This window comes from Grus americana, chromosome 25, assembly GCF_028858705.1.
Source record: "Grus americana isolate bGruAme1 chromosome 25, bGruAme1.mat, whole genome shotgun sequence".
In the NCBI taxonomy this organism is placed as follows: domain Eukaryota; kingdom Metazoa; phylum Chordata; class Aves; order Gruiformes; family Gruidae; genus Grus; species Grus americana.
In genome coordinates, this window is record NC_072876.1 from 3,534,334 (window position 1) to 3,560,861 (window position 26,528).

General features: G+C 54.0%; 1 protein-coding gene across 5 annotated transcripts in view; it reads right to left on the reverse strand.

The window, feature by feature from the left end:
• CTTNBP2NL (CTTNBP2 N-terminal like) overlaps positions 1-26,528 on the reverse strand; it is a 90,943-nt gene that overhangs the window by 20,516 nt on the left and 43,899 nt on the right. The window contains exon 1 of one of the 5 annotated variants that reach the window (XM_054803546.1): positions 3,564-3,585. The exons of 2 other annotated variants lie outside the window; for them this stretch is intronic. The gene's annotated coding sequence lies outside the window, so the exon portion shown is untranslated. Of the gene's footprint in view, positions 1-1,631; positions 2,562-2,794; positions 2,884-3,563; positions 3,586-26,528 lie in introns of those variants that run through there. 2 more of the 5 variants (XM_054803542.1, XM_054803543.1) reach the window with 2 other exon arrangements.

Genomic DNA, 26,528 nt, shown 5'->3' on the forward strand with positions numbered 1-26,528 from the left:
CATAGGTTATCCCGTGCTGCTGCAGCGACAGACGGAGAGCAGATGCTACAAATAAAGTCACTGTCCTAAAAACCCACTAAATTGCACTTGTATTCTGCACCGACTTAAAGAGAACTTTTTAATGCACCTCTGAGCCCACCTGGCAGGTACCGGTTACGCTGAATCTTTAACAATCCCAAGTGCTCCCTTTTAGGGCCATTCAATACGAGGGAGCTGAAAAATGGAAAAAAAAGCTCTATTCCTTTTACATTACTATTTTACAAGAACAAGAAGCATCTCTGTATCAAAGAGCTAACAAGCACATACCTGAGCTCCTCCTCCCCTATCCAAATCCAAATCCGAATCCCTTCCCGGCCCTCCAGCGTCACAGGCTCCTGAGCTGACCTTTCCAAGGCTGCTTTCTGGTTACATGGCCCTGCTCCTTCCCTCGTCCCACTTTTTAATAAAAGATCACACCGACCCTATTCAATTACCCAGTTCTCTCCCACTCTGCCAAACAGATCTGTACTCATCAGCTGCGGAACCTGAGCCATTATTTCAAACCATTTATCCAAGAGATAGAGTTTCACAGCATTAGAAACAAGATCTAGAAATACCCGGGGCATATCACCCCTTTACATTCAGTGAAATATCCTGACCACTGCAATCCTACAGATCACAAACCACAAGAACCTCATTATTTAGTCTGATGGTATAAATATTTTCCCTGAGTCTGAGATATACCACCATTTTTGGACAATAAGCAAGAGTTCAGAGCGTAAACAAAGATAATTACTTACTGCTTGCCTAAAGGTAAACTTCCTTTTAGCTATACCATGGACCATTAAAGAGTCTCCTCAGCAGACCCCTACCTATCCTTCAAAGAGACAAAACTCTTCTTTTGAAAGTTACTTCCCAGGATTTAACTGGAAATAAATATCACGATCAGTTTAAGCGTACGTACAACCACCCAAGCTACCACACCAGGGTAAGTTATCTTTGGCATGCACCACTTCAGGAACAAGAGATAAGCTTCTCGACCGTGGCAGCTCCTCCACGCACTGAATCACGCTACGATGATTATGAAACCATTAGAGGCTACGCTTTGCTCCGGCTCACACACATACAAGCACGAACCGAGTTAACCAACGTTGCCAGCGCAAAAGAACGTCACCCATCGACTTCAGCGAAGGTTGGAGTCACTTCGCAGCGGGCACTAACCAAAGCACAGCCCGAGGCTGGCAGGGGAGTTTGTCAAGCGGAAGCTTCAAGATACTCTGCAAGCACTTGGCTCAGAACTCTTCTACTTTTTAAAACGAACTGTGAAGAATGTAGCTCGTCGTTCCTTTTTTTTGCTCTGAAGGAGGGTATTTCCTTTCACAAGCCATGGTTACAGCTATGCCAATTCAACAATGCCTCTATGTCTGTAATCCTGAATCAACTTCATTTTTTTCCTGTCCCTGAAGAGGAACTGATATTTTCCAGGAGCTTGCATGGGCACTCATGTAATCGCCTTCATATGAGAACCTAAATGACTAGTTTGAAAACTCTTGATAGACAAGTTTTTAAAAGTGCTGCTGCATGTCTAGCGTGATGTTTGAGTTGTTAAAATAATTACATGATACGTTTATATAATAAAAAAGCTAACATACGCTTTATAATTGTGCATCCACAAAGTGACCTGGCATTGCATCAGAACTGTAGAGAACGAGGTTAAAACGAGCAGTGTTTAAATCCCCCACCTCCGTACCTTAGAACTAAAAGGAGAAAGAATGCCTACCCCCCAAAATCCGCCTCACCCAGCTACTTCTTGAAGTGCTACTTTGAACGAAGCAAATACCTAAAATTCACGTTCAAAACATCCCTACAGCCCTTGAACAACCACTGTGCGGTCACTACAGCTCCCTGAAAGAAAATTAAGGCGATCCCCTAGCTGCCCTGCCCTTCGGACCCCACACCACCCCCGGGCAGCGGGGAGGGGGGGTACCGGGGCGCGGAAGCCCAGCCCGGCACATCCCGACCCACGGGCGGCCGCGCCCCGTCCTGCCCCACGAATCGTTCACGACCAGCCACGGGAGCACGTTCGTGCCCAGGGACGGAGCAAACGCCGGGGTCACCGCGGGGGGATGGAGCTCCGTCAGCCCGGGGGCTCACACGGAGCTGGAGAGAAGGCGCTGCCCGGTCGCTACCCGGGTACCGGCTCCCCGCGCACGGCGGCGGGGGGCACCGGGGTGGCTCGGCCAGGGATTCCCGGGCTGCCAGGGGCCGGTACGGCCCCGCCGAACAAAGGGAAACACCGCACCGGAGCCCGCGGCAGCAGCCGGGCCGCAGCAGGGGCGGCGCGGCCCCCCGACCTCCTTCGGCGCCCGGGGCCGCTGCGAGGCAAAACCGCGGGTACCGGGGCGGGCTCGGGGGCAGCAACCGACTGCGCCGTTTCGCTCCCACTCGCCCCGCGGCAGCGCCCACCCGCCAGGCCAGGCCCGGCCCGGCCCCGGGCAGCGACGGCCCGAGCTCCCGGTAACGCCCCCCGGCCTCCACAACCTCCGCACCCCCCGGTAACGCTCCCCTCGGTAACACTCCCGCCGGCTTCCGGCCGCCCAGGTCCCGGCCGCCTCCGCCCGCAGCAGGGCTGGGCTGGGCTCGGCCCCACCACCGCCCCTCTCAGCCCCCGCCAGCCGGGCCGCCCCGCACCTGCCGCGGCCCACCCGTGGGGGCAGCGCCAGGCCAGGCCGGGCCGGGTCAGGCCGGGCCCAGCCGCACAGAGTGAGGTTCCCGCCGCCACCGCACCAGGGACCGCGCCCCCCGCCCCACCGACCTGGCCCGCGCCGCCGCCGCCGCCGCCGCTACCGCGCCGCTCCGCTCCCCATCCAGCTGCCCCGCCCCTTCGCGCCCGCCTGCTGAGGGATGGCGAGGCCGCCAATCAGAGCCACCGCCGGGCACGCCCGCGGCCCAATCCACGGCGGGGAAGGCGGGGCGAGAACATGGGCCGGCCGGTGGCGGCGGCGGCAGCCAATCAGACGGCGGAACCGGGGCGAAGAGGGCGGGGCAGCGGCTGAAAATCCCTTTTGTTTGCGGCGGCGGCGGCGGAGTGAGCGGGCGGCCGTGATTGGCGCGTCACTTCCGCCGCGGGCGGGCAGGGCGGGGCCGCCATGGGCGGGGCCCGATGCCACCGCCCCAGCCCCGTCCCTCGCCCCGTCCCTCGCCCGGAGCCCGGCGGGGAGCGGCCGTAAATCCTCGGCGAGTGCGGCCGCCCCGGGCAGCCCAGCGAGCGGGAGCCCCGCGGAGCCCGGAGCTGGGAGGGGGGCGGTGCCTCTCCGCCGGCTCAGGCCGGCCTGCTCCCCTCACGATGCCCCGGCCTGCTCCCCTCACAGGGCCGGCCTGAGCTCGGCCCCGCTCTGGGGACCGGCGCTTTGCCTGCGGTGTTTTGCGAGAGACACGTTTTGTCCGCGAAGCAGCACCTCACTGCCCGCTGGTTTGCAGCATGGCTCCCCAGGGCACAGGCACACTTAGGCCTGTCACAGCGTCCCTCGCCGAGCGAGGCCCAGGGGTGCCCTGGAAAGCCTGGCCTGCTTAGGTTTATTTACCTGCTGCCAGCTGAGGAAAGAGCCCAAAATACGTCGGCGACCGGTGCTGGAGGGAACGTGGTCCGTGGGTGCCTCGGCCAGAGTGGGGCTGCTGACGCTGTTGAGGGCAGCAGGATTTTTCGCTGCCGGAGCTGCTTACCCAGCACTCTGCTAAGCCGGCGCCGCAGCCGAAACAAGAACTAACCCTTTCTGTGGGGAACGTGGCGAATCGCGCCGACTCTGATCTTCCTACGCGATGTGCTCGGCATTGCTAACGCGCTCGGTTCTGAAGGGCTGCAAACAGTTTTTAATGGCCGTGCCTGCTCTCAGGAGTCGCTGGGCTCGCGTGCCGCTGCAGTGCAGGGCCTGGCTGTCGGATGGTGACGTGCGCTGTGAAACCAGCAGTTTCTGAAGTAGGAATTAATGAATCCACTGCAAAAAGTGGTGTCACGTAGAGACAGAGCTTTACAGAGTGACAAGGCCAGCAATAAACCCCACCTCCAACCATTGCAGTCTCCTGTCTAGTATGTTCAGAGGAAGATGGTTTTGTCTAGACAGGGTTGTCTGAGCATTAATTCCCAGCCTCGATAAATACTGGAACTTTTTCAGTGCCTCTGGTCTGGCAATCTCAGAGCCCAGGGAACAAAAAAAGTGCGTGGGTTACCTCTGGGGCTGTAAGCGCCCTTGTGGCACTGCCAGGCAGCTCGGCCGTTAAGACCTCTAATTGTCATTACCTTTCTCTTAACGCCGCTGCTCCTGGCTCTCTGCTTTTCACCTGTTGTCTCTTCTTTTATCCTTGGAATATGGTTTTAGGGCAGACATCCTTTCATCACGTACATGAAAAGCGGTAGCAGCTCGTATCGAGGTTCCTGCTCACAGGCTTTTCTTTCCTTCTTACACACAGTTTTCCACCCCACCGGAGAAGTGACGGTGCTGGCTGAAGCCCTTGGAAGAGCAAGGATGGGCTGGGGAGGGTGTAGGAGGAGGGGGATGCTCCGAGAAGGCCAGGCAGCCCCGGGGGAAGGGATGGCTGCTGGCAGAGGGGGACCTGCCGCCGCGGGACGGCCGCTCGCTGTCTGCGGCTGGAGAAAAGGGGAAGGGGGCTAGTGGAGTGCCACAAGTGAAGGAAGTCAGACAAAACAAAAGCTGACTTAGCTCATCACATCCTGCGAGCGCGGGACGTGGAGCCTGCCAGGGAGATCTAGGCTGTAAGCTGGCAGAGCGTGTCAGCTCCCTGAAAAAAAAGGGGGGGGGGGGGGGGCTTTAGGGAGAAAAGTGGGTAGAGACCGAGAGCCGTATGGCGTGGTTACGGCCAGGCGGGGGTTCACGCGTGTCACTGGATGCACACCCGTTGTGATACCGGGCGCTTTGGCATTGGCTTTACGCACGGGAACCAAACGCACCCCGAGGCGAGCGCGGCTCCGGCCGGTGGCGGGCACCGGTGCGCCTTGGCATCCCCGGGCAGCTCCGGGCAGCGCAGCCAAGGGGCAGCAGGCCGGCCGGGAACCCCGCGACCGAAACACGGGGAGGGGGAATGGATGGTTTGGGAGCCGCGTCCCCGTTGGCGGGGCTGCAGCTCCCCCCCGTGTCCGCGGCGCTCGCTGCACGGCGGGGGTGGCGGCGGGAGGAGGCTCCACTGGAGCTTTGCTCGTTCCAGAACCGTTTTCCCAAATACCGCAAAAATGTAAGGAAAACGTTATTCACGTTTGCATCTGAAAACAACAAGGGAGGAGTTGTGTTTCCAGGTTGGCGTGGATTATCTGGGTGATAACGTCTGCTAGCTGGTCATTCCTCGTCTGCTGCAAACATTCCTCTCGCTGCCCCGTCCCGCTCTTGGAAACGCAGGAGAAAGGAGACCTTTGTGCGGAAAGAGCTTTGCATGAGGCCGATGACTTGACTGGCGATGAATCGAGCATGTAAAGGTCACAGATGCATGAGTTACATCAGGGAACATCTGGCCCCAAAAGCTTCTCTGTTCTGGGGGTTGGTGAGGACATTCGATGAAGCCAGCGCAGCTGAAGAGCAAACATCTGAAGAGACTGAGAGTCCTAAACGTCCTAGGTGGTCTCGGGGAGGGCAAACTGAACAACTGCAGCCTTGAGACCCAGCCAATTAGTACAGAAGAGAGAAAAAAAACATTTCTTAGCAGAGCCCATATGCCCATGAAGAAAAAAATATATTTGGTTACCTGCTGGTCTGCATTTGGGGGGGAAATAAATCAGCTGCACAGGAGGAGGAGGCGGCTTTTCAGGTCTGGAAGACATCTCTCTCCAGGCTGTTTGGCCACCTTCCTTTTTTTTTATTATTTTTAGCATGCAGCTGAGTGCCAGGTGTGTCAGATACGGGCAGAAAAATGAGGTACCTGCCCGAGAGTGTGTGCAGCGAGGATTTCTGATGTGAGGAAACAGCAGAGGAGTGCCAAGGTGAGGGCAGATACAAATCACTGCAGTACCCGCGCGTACATCAGGGCAAGCACGAGTATGTGCAGGTGGTTCTGGGTTGCCTCTATCTGTTTATAGCGTGTGACACGAGTCACAGATAAGAGCGAGCGGCTCTTAAGAGGTGGGTGGGGGGGGGTGCTGCGGGCTGGCGGGGGTCCCGTGGGACCGAGGGGTGGGAGCGGGGGGTCTCGGCTCTGCGGGGAGCCCAAAGGAGGAACCGGGCCGGGGGTGCAGCCAGCGCGGTGCGGGCTCGTGTCTTGCTGGAGACCATTAACAACCAAAAAAAGCTTCAAACACCGCAGAGGAGGGAACGCAATGGTAGGAGAGAGGAGATTTCTCCCGAAGTATCACACAGGCAAGAGAGATAAACCGCAAATACAAACAATTAGAAAGAAGCACATCTGTCATGTTTGTGACGCTGTCGGAACGAGAATCCATCTGGGAAAAGAGCCAGCCCTGCCTCCCTGGGAGTTATGTATTTTTTCTTTTTAAATATTGTATGACATTCATCTCTATAGCCGTGTGGTGTTTGTGCTGGCATGTGGGTGTGTATTTCTGAAGGCTCCCCATATTAGCAGAAGATCTATAGTCTCATTCTAGAAATTTTGCCGCTATAAAAATATATTCTGTTTTTGACTGAGTGTTTTTTTGTTCTCTCCTGAAACTCTGGAGCCGTGTAAAATAGCTTCATAAAACTTGTAGAGCTTTTTAAAGTAGAAGTTACTGCCTTGCCTTGCTTTTAAAAATGCACCCTTGATTTTAAGTGTCGGGGTATTGTTTGTTTTTAAACAAGTGAATGCTTAAAAGATGCTATAAACTCCTTTTTTATTTTGTTGCTTATTGAGAAAAATCCAATTATACCTAAGGGAAACGGGAACAAAGTATTTCATAAAAATATATGGTACATAAGCAAACAAAGCCTCAGTCTTCCAAAGTAAGCATGCAAAAAAGGGAAAATCTTTTCAGCATTATCCCTTGAGCCAAATGCCCTCTCTTGGGAACCCAGCGGTGCCCGAATTACCAGCACGAGCCCGTCCTTGGCACCAGAAAGTCCTTTGACCGGCATCGGCTCGCTCGGTGAGGAACGACGGGCCGCGGGAGCCCTGGATCCAGCCCCTCTGGTTGTGTCTGGCGGCTGCTCGGCAGCTTATCACGGAGGAGGGCTCAGTCCAAGCGCTGCCAGACCGGCATCCCCAATTCACATGGACCGGCCATCCCTGGAGTCAGGCCAGACCGCAGGGACGTGGGGAGCATCCTCCATGCCACGCTGGAGTTAGGCTGCCGATGCCCAGCCCTCATCCTCCACGCCGTGCTGGAGTTAGGCTGCCGATGCCCGGCCATCATCCTCCACGGCGTGCTGGAGTTAGGCTGCCGATGCCCAGCCCTCATCCTCCACGCCGTGCCGGAGTTAGGCTGCCGATGCCCAGCCATCATCCTCCACGCCGTGCTGGAGTTAGGCTGCCGATGCCCAGCCCTCATCCTCCACGCCATGCCGGAGTTAGGCTGCCGATGCCCAGCCCTCATCCTCCACGCCATGCCGGAGTTAGGCTGCCGATGCCCAGCCCTCATCCTCCACGCCGTGCCAGCGTTAGGCTGCCGATGCCCAGCCCTCATCCTCCACGCCATGCCGGAGTTAGGCTGCCGATGCCCAGCCCTCATCCTCCACGCCGTGCCGGAGTTAGGCTGCCGATGCCCGGCCCTCGCTGCAGGCACCTGCCATTAGTACAAACGTCATAAAACCCTCACGAGAGACCTCGGTGCTGCTCCCAGCCTCCGTTACGACCTTGTGGGAAAAGCCGCTTGGCTCAGCGGGAAGGAGACTCTCGGCCAAGGTTTCCCTGCGTGCGAAGTCGGGCTATCGCTGCTATCGCTGCTTACGTCTCTCAAGTGTTCTGCCTTTCAAGGAAGGATGCGAAGTGCTGGAGAGAGCGTATTAGAGCAGCTGAGAAGCAGCTCCAGTTCAAAGGATGTTTGGAAAACCCTTTTCCCAATCAAGCAATTTGCAACTTCAATTGCTAAGTGTTTCCTTTTCATTCCTTGGCACTCTAGCTCCATCTGAATTGGCTTTCTCAGCACTTCAGAAAGGCTTATGTTATGTTATGTAAGATTTAACAGCCATCGCTTCTCCAAAGGTAATATAGAAATGTCTTTTTTATGACACAAGAGGGAGATTTCTCATTTGGGAAGCCGATTCTTTGTTGGTACCAAATGACTGCTTTTGGTGCATCCTTCAAGCAGCTTTGATCTAATAACTAATTTTTTTCTTTGAAAAAACTAAAAGAAATTTTGTTGATGTTTCTGATAAATGGAAGTACCTGCTGGAGATACATACTTTAAACCGAAAGGAAATAAAATTTGCTTCTTTATACGTAGATATCATACATATTTATGCACGCATATTTACATTTAAATATAAAGACCCCTCATGACGCTGCCTGCATTCATGTAATTCTGCAGCTGAACAGACCGGTCGTTACATCTCCAGTAACGACTTGTTCGCCCCCAGCTTTGCACCGCACATGCTAGCTCACATAAACCTGGCCGCCAAAGTCCTCGCCCAGTCCTGTCATGGCCCAGCCCAGGAACCATCCCAGGCTTTCTAATCCCTCCAGATAATTCCTCTTTCTCTCCACGAGCGTTTATCCATCCCCGGGTTCACGCGGACTCACTGTCCCTGCGCAGGGAGCGGAAGGGCAGGCTCGGGGCGGGGAGGGGGGGGGGTGGCAGCGGGGCAGCGCAGGGTCTGTCCGAGCATCCTTTGCTTCCGAGCACGTGGCCTTGAACTGCATCCCGCGGATGAGGACAGCTAGGCCAGCCTGGGCAGGGAGCTTCTCGCTGCACCTAAAATATTGTTTACGGCAGGCAGCAAGAAGAAATGTCACTTTGCTCTCCTGACTTCCTTTAGCAATTTGCCAGGAAAAAAGCGCTCCAGCAGCTGCTGGTTTAGCGGATGACTTTCCCGACAGTGATTGAATGCTTTGATAAGAAGCAGGAGTTTGTTTGCCACCTCATTTACCATGCTGGGCTCTTTCAGCAAAGCACATAATACTGTTCTTACCAGACCAGGGCATAATAGAAGTAGAAAACAGAAATATACTTGGAAATGACCCTCACCTAACAGCACAGCCCATGGTCTCGCTTTCTTTGAATTACCCTACGCTCTGCGCGTTGGGAAATTGCTTTCTCTGACGGACGATTGCTTGCCAAAGCCCTGGGACCCCGATTGATTTCTGTGCCTCTGCAGTCGGGAGAGCAGAGAGGAGAGGAGCGTGAAAACCAGGACAAGAACTGGGAAGGACAAATTGTCCCTGGGCTGACCAAAGGCTGGCGTTTGCTAATCATCCCTCTAAGCGGAAAGGAGGGGGAAGACCAGGAACTGTGTGGTTCTCCCAGAGCCTCACGGCCAGTGGCGGTGTCCGTTAGTCCTGGCTTTCAGAGCTCGCAGCAGCTCTGGGGCCTCGGGCAGCGCTCCCACGCCAGGCTGTCCTGGCGACCGCAGCCTTCTGCTTGGGCAATGCTGGAGCTCGTCCATCAGGGTTGGCTCTTACAGGAATCCCGGGACTAGGATGGAGCATTATGCCAAGGGACCGCACAAGAAAAAGAAATTGAAAAAATCGCATTATATCCAGAAGAGGCTTGTTAGCCAGCAGTGACAGTAAACTGACACAGCAGCTTGCCAGAGGTGACAGGAGCTGCGGTCTACAAGCAGGTTGTCCTAACGGAAGGAATCCAGCTGTTCCGCACAGGGACAGAGCCGGGAGGAGACAACACTTCAGCGGTCCTCCAGTTTACTGTCAGTTGCTGTGAAAGGCATTTCTTACATCAAATTATTCTAAAAGGTAAAACCGACTTATGAGCATCAGCTCCTCGGCCATTCCAGGCTTCCAGAAAGTTTCTTCCTGTTATAATTAGAATACTTTCTGTTTCAATTAGCTAGGGTTAGGGGTGACCGTACCAGATTGCGATTTTCTGGAGAGGCTTTCTGAATCGCAGTTTGTGAATATTGAAGCTTCGTGTACACTTCTGTTGTATCTCCCTTGTCCAGCATCTCCTTTGCAAGCTGAACAGTCGTAATCTAGTTAGGCTCTCTTCGTACAGAAGTCTTTCCATACACCTTATCTCTATTTTTGCCTTTCTCTGCCTCTTTTCTAATTCAACCAGAGCTTTTCTCTAAGGTGTGACTGATATTGCATACAGTGTGTGAGATGCAAGTCCTTCAGCTCACATGCAAAACTCATAGCTTATCCAGAGCACAGTTAGATGCAGAAGCTAATTGCTGATGGCATTTGCAGAAGGGTTCTGCATCCTATTTTCAGGCCAAAACAATACAGAATAAGCTCCAATTTTTTTCTAACTGGCAGTGGGTTAAAAAAAAAATAAAAAAATTGCTTTAACTCTGTCCTGGTTTCTTGATTAGATGAAGGCAAATTACATGTTTTACCACCAGTCTATTATTACAACTTAAACTCCGCACAGTTTGTTGAATAGATGTGTTTTTCTCGCAGAAGATAAACTTCCTTCTCTGGAAAGATAACAGAACGATTGTGTCCAACATAGCAATTTCTAAGCCATCTCTCCAAAAATAACACTTTTCAGACCAATGGTACAAGGCACGTGCTCAAGGCCAGCAAAGCCAACGTAGAGTGCAAGAGCATCTTCTGCTACAGGATTTTCTCTCCCTTGTAGGGGTCCAGCACCATTGCAGGTTTTCCCAGCGTGACGGTCGCAGCATTGGCCAGGGAGCACTTTTTGCACGGACAGAGTCAGGGCACAGGTCTGGGCGTTTCCAGCAGCTTGCCTGGGAAGGGGGCTGTGAAGCCCAATGACATGGGAGGCTGCTGGGCCAGGCTGGAGGCACTTCGCTTCTCCCCAAGACACGGAAGCAGGAGGAAACAGTAGGATGCAACGCAACAGCATCAGACTACAGATGACATCTCGGTCTGGTCCCACAACCTCCTTTCGCTTCGCTTCCACGACATTCATTTTTCTTCTGCCTCGCATGGCCGACAGAAGACCTCCCTCTGCTCCGACAGCGACGTTCCCTGGGGTTTCAGCAAAAGCAGGATCACGCGCAGGGCGGTCACAGAGCTCGTGCCCTTCGTGCTTTGGAAGGGCATTGCATCACGAAGACACTGTCTTATACGTGGGCAAACCACATTTTTTCCAGGCTAGACTGGGGCATGTTCCTTCCACCCCTTGCTTCAGGAGCGGCAGAGTTGGCTGATGGAGCGTAACTGGGTCTCGGACAGACACCGCGCCTACCGCTGAGATTAGGCGATGCCTGGCTGTGCCCAGAGGAGACTTTCATGGCAGGGTTCAAATACAGAACAGGACCTAAGCGAAGAGCCCTGCCGTTAAACCAGCTGAACGGCAACGAGCAGCCTCCTGCACCGCCGAGCAGCTGTGCTAGTGACAACGGACCTACTCCATGAGATACACTAAAAATAACCAGTTCCAAAATTAGGCGTGCTTCATTAGACAATTTCTACACCTAGATGAAAATCATACTTTTAAGGTGCGCAGTTTGAAGTGTGGCGGTTCGCGTATGTATTTATTATCTCCTGATTTGTCGTCTCTTTCTGAATGATGCAAAATGGAGTGAGTTCTGTTTGCTTTCACACAGCAATTGCCGCCCTGTTACCCAGAACAGAGGATTTTATTAGCGTAAGAAAGAACCTGCAGGACACATGCAGTATTTACAGGTTATTCACATCTGTATTTTCTAACTTTACCGAGTAATCTGGGGGAAAAAAAAAAAAAATCTTTCTGTTTTGCAGTGTTGCCTCGCTAAGCGGGGCCCTGGAACAGTGACGTTAGTTACTTCAGATAGTGAACATGGTCTCCTCTCTTTTTCAGCTTATTTTTAATTTGAATATTTTTTAAGCCTAGTTAGGTTTTGAGCAATATATTTCTGCATGACGCCCGTTCTTGCCATTACTCCCAGGCTGTAGTTCTCCTGTGTCCCAACTACCTGCCTTCACCATGTGTCAGGGGAGAAACACCTCAGGCATATAAAAAACAATAAATCTATTTATTATAACTTTTAAATCACTGCAAACCTGCTTTGTATGGAGGAGGTTTTGGAACTATTTAATATCATTTTTCTAGTCCTGGTAGCTGGACAGTAACAATTTGAGCATGCATGAGTACATTTGCTCAAGTACCAAGAAAACACATTCATATTTTCCAGTGAAGAAATATCAACAGCTTCTCCAGCTAAGCACCAGAGCTCTCAGACTGTGTAATCTTAGTGAGGCACAGAGCTGAGCTTAATGAGTAAACAGACTTAGTTCACCAATTGCTTTTTCCAGAGCACACCCTGCTTGGCTTCTTCTGAGTCACGGACGGAACGATCGCTGTGGTTTTGCAGCTAGCGAGCTCTGCCCGCTTAAGCACACAGCAATCCCAACCAGGCTCCAGCTCACCTTTAACGAGAGGATCTGGAGACCTTGCCAAGGTATCTGTCTTTCCCCCCCCCATATTCCCAGTTCCAAACTGCCCCCAGCCTACCCCAGGTTCCACGTCCTGCAATTGCCACAGCTCCTTCCCACGCGGAGGCAGAGGCTGCGGAGCACGGGATGCTGCGGGGCACGGGATGCTGCGGGGCACGGGATGCTGTGGGGCACGGGATGCTGCGGGGCACGGGATGCTGCGGGGCACGGGATGCTGCGGGGCACGGGATGCTGTGGGGCACGGGATGCTGTGGGGCACGGGATGCTGTGGGGCACGGGGATACTGCCAGGCACCGGGATGCTGCGGGGCACGGGATGCTGCGGGGCACGGGATGCTGCAGGGCACGGGATGCTGTGGGGCATGGGATGCTGCGGGGCACGGGATGCTGCGGAGCACGGGATGCTGCGGGGCACGGGATGCTGTGGGGCACGGGATGCTGTGGGGCACGGGGATACTGCCAGGCACCGGGATGCTGCGGGGCACGGGATGCTGTGGGGCACGGGATGCTGCGGGGCACGGGATGCTGTGGGGCACGGGATGCTGTGGGGCACGGGGATACTGCCAGGCACCGGGATGCTGCGGGGCACGGGATGCTGTGGGGCATGGGATGCTGCGGGGCACGGGATGCTGCGGGGCACGGGATGCTGTGGGGCACGGGGATACTGCCGGGCACGGGATGCTGCGGGGCACGGGATGCTGCGGGGCACGGGATGCTGTGGGGCACGGGGATACTGCCGGGCACGGGATGCTGCGGGGCACGGGATGCTGCGGCTTCGCCTCCCTGGGAAAGCTGTGCTAAAACATTGAATGCCAATGTAACCAACCCCAAGGAGGATTCTGCAAACAGCATCTCCCAACTGTCCTGGGAACAGTAAAATGTTTCCAGAGTGTGTCAGTGTTTACTGAGATGCTTTTATCTCTTCACCAGCATAGGAAGAGCTGCTGTGTATCCCGAAAACCTCGTACGGCATTTTAATTACAGTCTCCAAGCAAGCCCTTTTTCCTGCCTCTGCCAGTCTCCCTGCCCCCAGCACCCTGCTTTCCATTTTTATTGGATTGATTTCCAGGCTGACCGTATTTGACAACTGGACATTGCAATCACAATGATTTTTCCTCCTCTTTAATCGAGAGGCTTATGATGAGAAAATAACCCGCCGCATGTGCTGGGGGCCCGCGGTCTTTACACAAGGGTCCTGCAAACCCCCCAGGACCGGTGCAGCGCTGGGGCACTGTCTAGCTGGGATGAGCACTCATTAACTTCTTTATAAGTGCTCTATCCAAAGTGGTTTTCAGCAATTAAGAGCCGAGGTAACCTTTCAGGGCTTTGCACCGGTCATCCTTTGCAGACGGGCGCTCCCTGGGGTAAGGACCCAGCCTGGATTTTCATCTGGGATGCATCTGGAAATGCTCTTGGTTTGGGCTGTGTTTGCTGGCTGTCAGGCACCCCGCTTGCCCGGCACAGCCCCGCACCCCACATTCGCCCCCACCAAGGAGCACGTCGCACCCCGTGGCAGCGGCGCCAGCCCCGGATTGGGGGGGACCTGCACCGCTGCTGCGTCTGGAGCAGCCGGGGTGAGCTGAGCCGAGCTGCGCCTGCAAGCCAGTTAGTTTTGTTTTATTTCTCCCTCATGGAAAGTCATTTATTATTTTACATTACTGTCTGAAGCCTTGGAGCATCTCCTCCTGCATTTAAAATAGGAGGGAAAAAACCTCCCTCTGCAACATTGACATGCAGGGTTAGCTCTCCCAGCCTCACCGCACAGCTTGGAGATTTGGGATGGGGAGGCTTGGTCGGACCCCTTGTAATGAGCAGAGCCATCTCAACTTAAATAGCAGTTAATAAAAGATGCCTATACACGGGCTATAAGCACCCTGACACTTGATTAATCGTGCTACAGCACAGTACTCCTAACAGCGCTAAACCAAACACCCAAACATTCAAAAGGAAGTAATTAACTCAAAAACTCAGCCAGTTGGTGCCCCGCTACGGGGAGAGCGCTGCCGGCTCCGCTCACGGGGAGCAAACGGCTTTCGCCGAACGGGCAGGTTTGTTCTGCTTCGGACTTTGCTACGGAGGAGCAAAATTCACAGAAACGGAGGTTTGGCCCTGGACTGCTGAGTTTCTGAATCCCAAGAGCAGGATGGGGTGGAGGAGCCCATCGTGGGGCTTTGCAGCGCTCGGCGAGGCTGCGGGCTGCAGCGTGGGCAGGCAGCATCCCCCCCCCTCGTTCCTCCCACGTCTCTGGCCCCTGGCTCGGGTGAGACCCACGTGCAAGGAGCTCTCGGGCACCAGCCTGGGGGGAAAGGCTTTGCCTTTCACGAGCATTGCACGGGGATCACAGAGCAGAAAAGTTTCTAGAAAAGGAACCTGCTGAAGCGCGCAGCTCACCTACTGAAATACTGCCGGTGGTGGAATCGGCAGCGCAAAGAGCTGGATTTGGGGAATACAGGGAAGCGCTTCGCCCTCCGTATGTCTTATGGTAACATAACAGACAGAGCGTGCAGTCAGCTACCAAGGATGCAAAAATTAGAAGTTGCGCTGCATCACAGGGTACAGAGGAAGTCCATACAAACCAGCTTTAATTTTATGGGTATTGTCTGAAAGGCTGGGTGCTGTAGGAACTCAGCACCTTCAGGGAGAACTCTGCTTCTTTGGAAAGGAGGGAGCCTCTCCAGGGCAGGAGGTGGCTCGGGGCGCTGGGCTCTTTGCCCTGTAGGAGCATGGGGAGGGCTCTGCACTCCATCTTACTTCCTCTGGGAAACAGAAAACGCTCCCGCGGACAGCTTGCAAAATGTGCTGGATCCGTCACCGAAGGGAAAAAAAAAAACAAAACCAAAGATGCTAATGCTAAGTCTTGGTTTATGCAGAAACACAACCAGATAAAATAACACCCGGGATAGGAACTGCTCACATTTCACTGCTCCACAGCAATGCAGCTGCAGAGGTGCGTTTTCGTTGCAGGACAGCAGCCAGTAGTTTCCCTGCTTCGCTGTTGGTTTTTTCATCAAGACAAAGGGAGGAAGAGCCGGTGCCTACAGCAGTAACCTTATGTTTCAGCGGCATTCATACGCATGGCTAGCAGGGCTCCCGCACCGCCTGGTGCCATTCACGCTGATGGGGAGGAAGGTCACGGGCCCACGTCCCGCCGCGGAGGAGCCAGCCCAGGGCAGCCAGCTCGGGCACCTCGGTGCCACGCGTGACCACCTGCACCTTCCACGAGGCAGGTCGCTAACGGAAGGACAGCTGATGCTTTCAAATGCACAGGGTGATCAGTAAGGACGAATTAACAGAGGAAACGGTAAGCGCTGTCGCAGAGGACATGGCAACGTTTCACTCGGGACAGCTACGGAGGACTTGCCCCAAAGTCGGTCGCGCTGCTCGTCTCCGGCTCAGTTTGCCTCCTTTGCCTGTTCTGTCCGTCTGGTTTGTGAGCTCTTGGCGCAGGGACCGCACCGCACGTTTGTTCAGCCCTAGCATAATGGGACCCTGATTTCATTTAGGGTTCCCTAGGCATTACTGTAATGTAAATGTTAATTAATAATAAAGCTTCTTAAAATCCTACATCCTTAATGATATATGTGGCCTGACTTTAAATATGTCTTTAAAAACCACCTCAGTGCATCTCCACAAGAGATAAATTCAGGATTCGGACCCCTCCTCTCAGCAGCAAGAGCGCTGCAATCCCAGACTTGCCCTGGGAGCCACGTATTTCCCGCTGTCTGAAGACCTCACACGTGGGGCTTTGCAAACCGAGCTCACAAGATGTAGATTTTCCTCTGGCTCCTTCCAGAAATCAGTTTTTCCAAGCCTCCTCTTGGGAAAGCGCTGTCACGGGAGGGAGAACGCTGCTGGGAAGAGGCAGGATCCAGCTTTGCAAGAGCACAACAGTCTGGGGCCTTTCTGCTCCTTCTCCCCCCCGGCTGGTGCTGTGCACAGCCGTCTGCAAGGCACAGGATCTCGCTCAGCTCCAAATTCCTGCCGCAGCCCAGGCGAAGCTGGGACTCCAGGCTTCCCAAAGCTGCTCCCGTTCTGACTCTCAGATCCCAGCATCACATTATCCAGATTATCCACTTGCACGTTCACGGAGCGTCCCCTGCCCGCAGAAATTTGGCCCTTGCCTCATCCCTAGCCTCTGCATTTCGGAGCTCTCCACACTAAGTCTGCCAGAAAAATCCTCCCTCCGACTCCGCGTTTCTTGGCTTTCGTCGGTTATTCGCGTGCCAGCTTTGCTGTTACGTTAATGTGCTGAGGAGGGTTTCTCTCGGCAGGCAGCACCGCACCGAGGACTTTCCTAATGGGGAGCAATGGGGCAGAAAGAAAACAGCGAGCCGGTGCTCCGCAGCATCCATCCTCCGGCAGCCTCTCGTGACCAGCTGCTGCTGTGCTCAACTCCTCCTCCTTCCCCCAAACGGGGAAAATTATACTACGGCCAGAAATTCCGAGTTAATTCACTAGTGGCTACTTAAACCGAGGATGACTGTGCCGTGAGGGTGGTTTCCTCTCATCTGTGAAGCGCTGCTGAGATGCAGAGTTGCTGGGGGTTGGGAGCAAGAGGCGGAGGAGGTTCAGCAGACCTGGGAGGCAGCAAACCGCCTCAAAATTTGCAGCCCCCTCTCAAAGCCAAGGCTTGCAAAAATGCTGAGAATAAGAAACCCCCGACACTCTTAGCGTGCCCTCCAGCCTAACTCCAGGCCAGCGCAGGCAGGGCAAGCGATAGATTGCTACTGATCCAATTTATACGCTGACTGAAAAGCAGCACTAACACACGTACACAACAAATACGTCCTGCAACAAAGCAGACCTTGGCCTGAATTACGGAGCGGCTGCGCGCACCTCGGAGCGCAGAGAGGACGACGGCAGAGCAGGGACGCAGCCCCCGTCTGCTGCCACCAGCCCCCTCGTCCTGAGCCGTTTCTTTGTAAAGCTGCAACTTCAGCTGCAGCACAGCTCTTGTGAAACTCTTGTGAGTCTTGTGAAACGGCGAGAGCGTGGAAGAACATAAAGAAACTTTATTTCCACCTGGAAGGATTTTCGGAACGTTTCTCAGCAGCATCCTTACGGGGAAGAGGCTGGTGGGGAAGAGCCGCGGGCACTGCGGGACTGAGAAAACATTTCCTTAAGACTCCGGCCAGAGAGGTTAAAGCAAACGCGGGGCATTTCTGAGCCATTTAACGTGCCAGGCAAATCTCTTATCCCAAGAGCCTCAGATTCCTGTTTTTCCAAGGAACACGACAGACGTCAGCCAGCGCTAATGCGGCTCTGACAGAGGAGCAGGAGTCACCGAGGGCACGGGTCCTGCTTTGATTAGTTCTGAGCTGGTGAAGGGGGAATGGAAGAAGAGAAGGAAGATGTGAAAGGAACATTTTAAAGGCCACGGGCAATGAGGCAAGTCAGGAGGAATAATAAGAGCACCAGTCTGGATTAGGACTTCACTTACAAATAACTTATGGACGGCAGCTATGAGATCAATGTGATTTCATACCCGATTAAACCGTAGTGCACAGAGTCCTGGAGGCTGCTTATAAGCAGGATTTCTGCTGTGTGCCGCTCACAGATGTAACACTCCGATAACATTTACTAATTACGTGTTTACTCTGTTCAAGCGCTTTCTCGGCATAACCCGGCGCGGGTGCAGCCGGCGGGCAGCGAGGTGGGGGCACCCAGGTCCCCCAGCTCACCCCCCTCAGCATCCCGACCAGCACGGGAAGGGGCCGTGCACCGTCCCCAGCACCGCAGCATAAGCGAAGGCGAGAGCAGGTAAAGCAACGCTGCCGATGGCGTTGCACCTGCAGCCGGACCGGCCGTTTGGAGGCTCCTGCTCAGGGAGAAAAGATTTGACTCTCCCCTCGCACTCAGCATTTCAACAGGGCGGAAAACAAGAAGCAGGTTTCCACAGGCGGGGTTTTTTTGGTCCTTTTTTTACAGAGGCTGTCCTGGAGCCTGCTGGCGTGGGCTCCCGCAGATGAGAGGCAACGAGGGGTTATTTCGACACGAGCGTGGAGAAGTGAGATCAGAGCTGCTCGTCTGACATTTCTCACCCCCCGTTTCCAGGGAAGGCCTTGAGCGGACGTGTCTCTGGTTATTGACTTTCAGAAGCCTTTGACATTCACATGCTCTGGCTTTTGTGAGGAAAGATTCCAGCAGCACTTTATTCTAAAATTGCCAATATAGATAATCGGCAACCCTCGCTCTTCATCTGACCTTGGAGCGATGCCCCCAGCCCAGGCAGCCGCACGCTGCCTTCCCCTCCTGCCGACGGCCGGGGTCCCCACATCCCTGTGCCTGGCTCACCCGGATGCCCCGGCCCCCTGCCAGCATTTCTGCACGCACCGGGAGCGGGGAGGGGGCTGCACATCCCGGTGGGGCCCAGGGCTGAGCCAGCACCTGAGCCGGGAGCAGAGTCCCACCAGCCCAAAGCGCAGCTGGAGGGTCCGGCCACCAGCCCTCCCCAGCACTGGCCACCTCCCGGGTGCTGCCAGGGGTGGGATGCGTCTTTGCCCGCAGGAAGCCACGGCGCGATGGATGTGCCGTAACGGACAGATGCTTTTTAATGCTGCAGCCTCTTGTTCCGCTCCTCACAAATTGGTCGTGCTCTTGTCAAACCTCTCATCCATTAACCAGAGACGCTGCTTCCCCCGGACACGAGCTCAGGTGGATGTACACCCTACGGGGAGCGTGGGGCAGCAGCTCAGCAGTTTGCATTTGAAAACGGACAGTTTTACGGGCAGCAACCCCCCATCCCCAGTACCGTTGCTGGGAGTGACGTGCTGAGGACCACCGCAGCCTCCCCTCTTTGCAGAGATGTCACCGAGCTGTGCCAGGCTGCGAGGAGCCCGCTGCCAGCCGAGCCACAGACCTCAACACTATCAATAAGCGACGATAACGGTGAGCGCGAGCTGCGTGGGGTGGGAAACGTCACCCACTTCTGCACTGGCCCCTGGCTGTTAGGTGGGGGCTGCTGACACAGCACGCTACGGTTGGTAAAGCGCCGCTCTTGGCGTGCCCGTCCCTGCTCCTCGAGCCCCGGGCTCATCGCCCGTCAGCAGCGCGGGCTGGCGCGATCACCCGTGTCCCGTTCGGAAATGAGACCCTGCGAGCGTAACGCAGAAGGGCACAGTCACTGCGGAGAGCGGTCAGGCATTATCGGGAGGGAAATCAAGAGCCCTTCCACGTGCACGCTCCGCAAAGAGATTAAAGCGCAGATAAGCAATCGTGTCAAAAGCCAGGAGCGTGGTTAGTTTTCCCCTCTCAGGCGCTTGCTATTTTGACAATGGCAGTGGCGGCGGGTGGGGAAGAATATTTCTGAAAACAAACTGACCCAAACAAGGTCTGGGCAGCACTAAAACGCGAGGCCGATATTTCCTCCCCAACGTATTTAATAACACAAAGGCAGAAGGAAGCGGCAGGGCCAGACATTCAAGAATATTTCTTACTCTTCAGATTTAGATCTTAAAAAATTAATACGGTGGCTGGTGAAGATTACTTTCCTTCTACAGATGGAGGAGCAGAGGTGCAGCTGGATGGCTCCAGCGAGATGTCAGCGCAGGAGATGGAGCACAAGGGCAAGTCCTTGTTTAAATATGAACACCGCGGGGAACGGGCTAATGCATTACAGGTACGCGTGAGAAACACCTAGGAAAGGCATGGGGTCACTGTTTCAATCTGGTAGCTGCAAGGTTTAAAACTCTCTCATTAAATGCATATTCTTTTCCCAGAAAGCATAAATTACCCTGCGAGTCAGCAAAGTCACAATAGTATTAAATCAGCACGAGAGGAGTCAGGCTCGAGCCCTCTTAGCTGCTTCAGGAAATAGCTGGTTCGTGGGGAAGCAACTACAGCATCAAACGCTGCCGTGCAACAGGGAGCTTGAGCCTCTTCGAGCTCTTTGGGTGATGGATTGCATCTTGGAGGCTGCTCCAGAATTTGGTCCAGTTCTCATTTTATGACATCTGCTGAGAAAACACAGCTGAGTTTTTATTACCCAGGAAACCCTTTCTCTACCACATGTAATAGTTTATTGAAAAAATGACTCATTCAGTTTAATAGCGAGAGGACACTTGTGTGGCCACCCCTATTAATTCCAAGCCAGCCTGCCTGCGTCTCGGAGTCTTTGCTAATTCGGGGCCGTAAGTCCCCGGGCTTGCTAGCATGCATACAGAATTATTCTGGTAGCTCTGCTGCAGCCATGTGAAAGGCCTTCCTGAAAAACCACCGGTGCAAAAGGGAACTCGGGGGACAAATTTCCATAAAACAAACGTAAGTAAATTTAAGGGCTGCTGTCGAGCCAACGGTCCCTGCGAACCAGTGTGCAAACTCTGCCCCGCCGGTGAGGAACAGCGCTCCCCTCCCAGGCAGAGAGAAGGGGGACAGTTAAGGAAAATGTCCAAAAGGTTGTATAATATTGTTATGATATGTATAATATTGTTATGATATGTATAATATTGTTGTGATATGTAGAATATTGTTGTGATATGTAGAATATTATGTATAATATTGTTATGATATGTATAATATTGTTGTGATATGTATAATATTGTTGTGATATGTAGAATATTGTTGTGATAGGTAGAATATTGTTATGTATAATATTGTTATGATATGTATAATATTGGAGGGATCTGAACTAACAGCGGCTAATGGGGATTTTTGCCCCACCCAGCACAGAGGGAAGCAGCGGTGCTCTCCACTCAAGATCCTTCATATTGCTAATGGGTGATTAGTTTTGGAAGTGATGCTCCTCGCTTGTTCTCTGTTGTGGAGCAGAGGCCACACGCTGCCCCAAGGTGACCAGAGAGCTCCGAGCTCCTGCCGGGGGTTTGGAGGGTCTGCGGGAGGCTCTCCGTGTCCCGCTGCCCACCAGCCGTCCCTGCGACCCGAGACGGGATCCAGAGCCCTTTCTTTGCTGGTACAAACCCGGCCTGGGCGAGTACCGGTTGAATACCGTATTGTTCACACACCGGTTGGTGCCCAGAGCTGCTACGACTTCCCTGCAGCCCCAGGCGCGGTCAGCACCCCCACGGACAGAGCTCGCAGGCTCTGTCTCCGTGCAAGCTCCGTGCTGCCCATCAGCCCAGGGCAAAGGAAGAAATTCAGAAATCCGAATGGAAAGCTGCTGGCGTTGATGCCTGCACCGTTTCTGCTTTGTTGGATGAAAGGAGTTACGTTCCAGGCTCGGCTGTGTGGTCTCCAAAATGACAATTTGCTCAGGAGGAAGAAGGATGTCGAGGGGCGCGGAGGCTGCTCGATAAACATCAGCATCTCTGCAAAAAGCCCAATGCTCGTGCGGAGAGCGATGCTTCGGCCCTACAGTACCGAGGGCCAGAGGAACTGGCCTGCTATCATCATGCATGTCAGGCTTGCTCACATTTAGCAGATTGCTTTAGAATTTGCATTCAGGCAACGTGAGTTGAAATAGCAACCACAGACTTTATCAGTCTAATATATAAGGTGATTTGCATAATTTCCTATTTGCATGGGGCTCCCATTTAGGTTTTTTTCCCCTCGTATGATCAAATATACCTACTTCCAGATGAAACATATTTCAAGTTTAGAGGATTAACCTGCCTGCGAGAAGCGACAATGCTGACTGCTTGTTACCTACAAAATACAACTCCAGGATCCCTGCAAGCTGGAGAAATCTCTGCTCTCCCCATTCCTTGCCACAGGGGATTGCACCACCACCACTTCCAGGGGGTTGAGAAAGAAGTCTCATACAATGCCTGCCCAGGACCCCCTTTTTTTTCCCACCCCTCTTTTTGTGCCTGGGCCACATGTAGACGTAGATGGGGATGCTGTAGATCACAGAAAGCTCACGTACGTCCACCCAGAGATATCCCAGGTTTGATGTCCAAGGTTGCCAGTTCCCACAGGGGTGCAGCATTGCACCTTCTGCCCAGGGGGATGGAGCTGGTTTGCTCTGCCAACGTCTCAGCTCCCTCTCACACAGGGAGAAATGGGATTCAGAGCTGTGTCTGACAGAAAGCAGCTATTGGGAAAAGAGCAGCTTTGCAGCTTGTTCGAACGACATAAGCCTTTAGGAGCAATGAGTAGTCAGTCCGTGACTGGATCGGTAACTATGATAACACTGGCTCTGCTACCCTTTGGAGGGCACGGAAGAGGCGCGTCATCCCTGTCTGCCTCAGTTTCCCCACATCAGGTATGAAGATGGTACTATTGGTGGACAGTAGAGGCAGTGCGAGAAAAAGGCCACCGCTACGGTTAATTAATATCAGGAGGACTGAGCTCCTCAAACAGCAGGTTCAAAGCAGCACCCCACGCCCAGCTCGAGGGTATGCCATCTCCCACCGTGTGTCACCTCATCCACGGACCCATCAACCGGCGCGACTCGCGGAACCTCGAGGCTTATCGCTCGCTGCGGGAGGGAGAACTCCTCGAAGGCGGCAGAGCCCCGTTGCTGCCAGGTCAGCGCGGTGCCGCGCGTGCCCCCGCCGCACCGAGCCCGTCCCCGTCCCAACTCGAGAGCCCGCGTGGATTTTCCATCTGCGTCACCTGAGTGACAGAGATGAAGTGGCTCTTTGTCTAACACGGATTAATATTTAACACAGGCTTCTTCACACCTGCCACGCTGGCTGGACAGCCTGCCTTTTCCTTCGCGGGCAGAAAAGCCTACATTGATCCGCTGCTAAAAATAGACCCTCCGAGGTTCAGAGGCAGTGCCACCAGCTCCCCCGGCGAGGCAGCAAAAGGTTTCTTGCGTCTGTTGCCTGGCAGAGGCCCAAAGTATTTTTCTGGTACAAGGGGCTTTTTTCATGCATCACCAAAGAACAGAGCTGCTATTTTTAGTTCTAATAAGCATATTTAATTTCCTACTGCCTCATTTCAACTGTTTCGTGCGACTAGCATTCCTAAGCACGTCCCCAGGGACCGGGGTGAGGACCAGCCCCGTGCCGCTGGCCAGGCTGAGCTCGGCGCTTTGCGGCCGGTTCGTGTCCTTCGAGCATCCGAACCGATGCTGTTCCTCTCGGCACCACCAAAGCCTGGGATTCGGTAAGGAGCGATGCGCCAAGGCCGCCCCAGCTGTAACCCTGAGGGTCCCACCTCCATTGGGGACTGCAGGGTCCTCCGGGCAAGGACCCCCCCCCCGCCCCGAGTGCCCCCCGTTACTATCTGGGGCAGCAAAGCGCTCCCATTACACGAGTAATTAAACACCACAACATCAAAGGTCGCTCATTTGAAGGTATAAAGTGCCGAGTAAGGTCCAAATTTTGCAGTTCAGAGTCATTCCCAACTAAAAAAGGGCTGCGGTAAGAGCAGGGATGGTAGAGCCATTATCCAGTTGGGAATGCTGCGGTGCAGGGGAGAGCTCCTGCACGCTTTGCTGAGCACCAGCATCGTTCCTGGACCGCACAAGACAAAGTCACGCCACGGGCCCCTTGGAGTTCAAGGTAGGCAACCAGTGTAGCACAGACAGAAAATATAGAAGATTTCCAGAAGTTTTTTTCCCCCCTTGATTTCAGGGAGAAAAACACGACAAATATCTTTTGAGTAGATGGTTGGCAAAAGCTCTACAGAAAAAAACCTCCCGCTCGTGAGGAGCTGGGGTGTTAGGAGGGACTGGGAGTTTTGTGCAGCTGCAGAGGTGGGAATCCGAGGGTGAAGGATGAATACGGCTTCACCGGAGCCACACGTCTTATGCCAGAAAACTGACCCCGGGAGGTACGCAGGTCCCCTCGGGCTGAGGGCACCGTCCTGCTCCAGGGGTCTGAGTAGAGGAGGAGCCCTGCTGCACCCCTTCTGCCCCCCGCCAAATAACCCCTACAGAAACAGGGGATTTTTGAACGTGGGGAAGAAGAGGCTGTAGGTACCGAAGTGCCATTCATTAGCGAGAGATGCTTTTGCCATTTTCCTGCCCCTGCACGGGCCTAGCGAAGAAGAGTCACTGCCTTTCCGTCTCCATTCAGTTAGCTTAAAAAAAAAGTCATTTCCAGCAACACCAAATGTAGTGTACCTCCTTCATAGCAGAGAGGCAGAAATGTGCTGGATGTGGAATGAGAAATGGATCTGTCCTGGTTTTGCGGGGATCACTGTGCTCGGCTTCTCCCGGCCAGCTGTGGCAGCCCCGACCAGCACCCTCCAGCACGGGCTGGCGTGGCTCTAACAACTGCCAGGGGAAGAGGGGAAAAAGTCCTGCTCGAACCCTGAATGCTGACGGAGTGGAACGTTCTTAAGGTTTGATGGATTCATCAGAGCAAGGAAAATGAAAAACAAAATCCTACTGCGGTCGAAAGTACCAACGAGAAAATAAGGTGTCCCTGGTGTGCTGTGCAGCGATGCCCGCCGGCTCCGAAAGTCACCGTCTGGCAGTGACCGCAGCACGAGAGCTGCCCTGAGCTGTTCCCATCACTCGGGGCTTCGGGGGAAGAGGAGGGGAGCCAGCCGGGAAGGGGTTAGCCCGGGCTTCACAACACGCACAACACAAACACCTTCTCCTTGAACGGGCAGAGGCCGGCAGAACCATCTGGTGATGGACCTTGCAGATGACTTCAGAAGTGTCATAACTCCTAAACTGCCCACGAACGCATCGGGCCGTACGTCCCACCAGCATCATCTCAGATGGAGAGAGCATTCAAAGCAGGGTCCAAATTCACTTTCCATCCATTATTGATTTTGGTTGCAAGGGAAGGGTGTGCAAATGCTTCACTGGGCTTTACGTGAGAAGTAATGTAAGGGCAGACAGCATCCCCGCATAACTCACTGTCAAGTCCAGGCTGCAAATACAGATCTAACAACTAGACAAATAAAGAATATGGGCTGTTTATAGCTCAGTCCTTATCCTCCGGTAATCAATATGGCTCATTAGGTTTATGAGACAATCATGTCTTCTGCTACCCTGGCCCAGAACCTCTGAGTAATGGCTTGCCAATGCCAAGTAATTATAACGATGTCTTGCAAGTGAAGCAGAAACAACCAAGTAAACTGATTTAAAGCAGTTTAATCGGGCTGAGTTTTCCTTGAGCTCAGTGTCTTTCCAATGTTCTGCTTCTAACTTTATCAGCCCAAACCTGTGCTTTATTAGATATTCTTGTTGGGTTGCCACGCTGGGGACCTGGGGAGCGTTCCGCTTTCAGATCCAGAGATACATCAGGCTATTCCCCTCCCTCTCTCCATTACCTGCCCTTTCTGCTATGCCTTTGCTTCAGGGATAAGGGAAGGGGAAGCAAGGGGTAAACGAGTTACATGCTGACCCCTGAAATGACACAGGGCATCGACCCCCAGACATCCCCAACCCAGGCTGATCCTCAACCATCTTCCCCGTGCCACAGCTCGCTGTGCTGTCCCTGCAGACGGGGAAACGTTAAGAGAAGGAAAAAGGCAACAGAAGACCCCGACACCTCTGTGACTGCCCAGAAGATGCCCTACAGGCGACACCAGCCCCCCGGCACCGCTGGAGTTACTCCTCCTTTCCAGCTCGCTGGTCGCACCCTTATTCTAGGTGCAGGACACCAGCTTGTACGTTTGCACGCTGCGTTGGCTCAGACAAAGCTCTGTCATTCTTCCAGCCCAAGAACGCGGCATTTGGGTTAGCAGGCAACACAGCTCTTACAATGGTGACCGTGAAAGGTCAGCGGCACGTGTTTTTGGATTAGGGCGCAGACTCCTTCAGAAAAACCCATTCCTCTGCCAGTGGCTTGGCAATAAATGAGGGATGCTCTTGGGACTCAGTATAATGATTAAAGGAATAGCAATTACACAAGCAACGCTGTTAACCGGGGGTAAGGAAGTGGTGCCGTGAGTGAGCAGTGCTCCTCTGGACATCCAGCTGCTCCTGCAGAAATGCTCCTTCCTCCAGCCCGTCCCCTCTGCACCCTGCAATTCAGCAGCTACCCCGGGCTCTGCAGCAGGCAGGGATAACACTGCTCACCCACAGCAGGGTTTTCTGCTCTTTCTGGGGTCTGGTGTTTGGTTTGAAACGCCTGCACGTCAGTCCAGCCTTGGCTGCAGAGATGGCTCGTACCCCCGGTTCAGGAAGGCAGGGTCTGACCAGCACACCTTCTCTCAGGACGGCTGATTCGGGAGCAGCCATCGTACAAGAGATTTGCAGACTTTCAGGAGCCTTGCATCTCATTGGAA